The sequence below is a fragment of the Lissotriton vulgaris genome, unplaced genomic scaffold, assembly GCF_964263255.1.
Source record: "Lissotriton vulgaris unplaced genomic scaffold, aLisVul1.2 SCAFFOLD_2264, whole genome shotgun sequence".
Classification (NCBI taxonomy): domain Eukaryota; kingdom Metazoa; phylum Chordata; class Amphibia; order Caudata; family Salamandridae; genus Lissotriton; species Lissotriton vulgaris.
This window is the reverse complement of record NW_028254859.1, coordinates 289,947-292,288: the sequence shown is the minus strand read 5'-3', so window position 1 is coordinate 292,288 and position 2,342 is coordinate 289,947.

The window sequence follows — 2,342 nt, the reverse complement described above, 5'->3', positions numbered from 1 at the left end:
CAATAAATATTTGGCGTTACACAGGAACTGTCGATAATATCTGATACCAAACATCACGAAGAGGGGTTCCCACCAGTCCATCACAATCCCTTGTCAATATTGTATTCAAGAGCCGGACCGCCTCATCGTAAAGTTCGTTACCTCCCCCTAATAAAGGCCCAGAAGGAAAGGAGTAGAGCCAGGTGCAGGAGATAGAAAAGCGGGATAAGAGATGTTTGTGGGTTGTAAATGGGCAAGGCTACCGGCTTCGGCCGCCTAATCATGATCAGGTACAATGGACACGAAGACCAGTTTGGCAGGACTGGCCTCGGGCAGAGGAGGCAGCCTTTGTCGAGTCATGCAGCTACAGCGTGATCTGGTTTAAGGTGCACGTGTCACGTAAGAGGTGAATCTCCGGCTAAGGCTACGTGTCCTTAATCAAAGTGGAGTGAATGAAGTGATCAGAGGCTATTGCATATGTGAGGGCAAGGAAACACAAAATGGCGGCCACGATCTAAGATGGATGCCGTGTGTATATCAGAAATGTGTCAGTGGAAGGAGTGCTCTTGCTCGTAGCGTAGCGAAAACACTAGGATATACTAAATGGATCATTTGCGGTTCACTGATACCATTTTTATGTATTTCCGACAAACTTGAAAACACGGGTTCAAGTCGTCACGGAACCGTCACGGAACCTCAGACCCTCCTTTTGCCCTTACATAGGCAATTGCTCAATCTATGTCTGAATCTAGTTCTATGTTCATCAGGTCAGTGACATGTTGTTGTATCATCATCCTTTCTCGTGTCTTTTCTCCAAACGCAGGTGGTTTCCTAAAACAAGTTGCAGCAAAAAGACTACACAGAGCAGGACCACACTGGATAATCAGACAACATGAGAATAGGAATACTAAGATGACACCAATGACCATTAGAACCTTCCATCCCCACGCTGAGATCAGAGTCCAAACCCACTCTATGAAGGACCAGTTTCCCTTGTCTACATGTATGGAGTCCGAAATCTTGTGCAACTTAGAGATCGCCTCGTAAACTGTTGGAGCATTATTAGGAATAAAGACACAGCAGCTCGATTGGATCATTCTGCATACCCCACCTCGATCTGCAAGTATAACATCTAGAACCATACGGTTCTGCAATGTCATGAGCCTATCCGCCTGAAGCTCAGCTGTCAGATTGCTAAGGGCACCAGCAGTTTCGGTAATAGTAGATTCAACTACCCGTGTTAGCTGACGTATGTTTCTACTATTGGCCATAGGCCCCCAGAACGGAAGGAAGCCTTTGAAGAAGTCTCCAGCTTCCTGACCAGCGGTATCTTCCTTGCTGAAAACACCTCTTGCTACTCTTGTTCTGTGGTAATCCGGTGAAGCAGTGTATGTCGGAGGTAACAATCGAGCAATATAACATGATCCTGAGAAGTCGGCAGGCAACCATGTATAAGCTCTGTCTCGACAAATGAAGTAGGTACCCCTAGCAGTGAGGAAGGCAGGGGAGGAGTTAGCCGGAAACACATAAGTCTCTACGCACTCACTTCTCCCTAGCTGAGCTCTCGGATTTCTCCCATTACCTTGCAGACAGACCTGACCTCGGTGAGGTACGACCCAGATTGGAGTTGAGCTTTTACGCTTGCTTTCTCCTAAACTAAGGCGATACTCTGAAGTATTCCAACTTAAATATACTCGCAATTCGTCTCTAGGGTATGATGGAGTATTATTGACGTCCTTGACCATGTCAATAATTCCCTGGACTAAGGCTTTGTTGGCAGAGTTATATTTAGTGGAACGTGGTGGACGTGGAGGATAGGTTTCAAGGGCATAAGCAAAGATGGTTTGGAAGGCCTGAAATGATCCATTATAGCTGTAAGGTAAAACCAAATAGGGAATACCTTTATCCATAGTGTGAGGTATCAAGCCACACACCCAGCAGTCTGTAGTGTTAACCACCAGTTGGTGTTGGTGCAAGAGCTGCACAAAAGTGTTATTAATGAATTCTGAGCGTCGAGCTTGCTCATGTTCTGGAAATGAGTGAAAAGAGTGTATAGAAGAAACAGTAGAAATAGCTGGATCAAGGGGAGGCACTGTAGAAACTGGCACAAAAATCAAATTTATACTAAAGACAATTCCACCCACCAATGTTGCTAAAACAATCAAAAATGTAATGGCACATTGTATCAAGAAACATTTGCTGTGCAGAATTCTATTAAGTTTGTTTCTGCGAACGTAAATCACATTTTCTCGTTGCAGCGCAGGAAGTTCCATCTTCTACAATCCGCTCGCGACCACTGATGATGTGTACGTAGATGAAAATGCCTCTGTCAGCCCTGGGAGTTCCCAAAACTAACAGAAAGA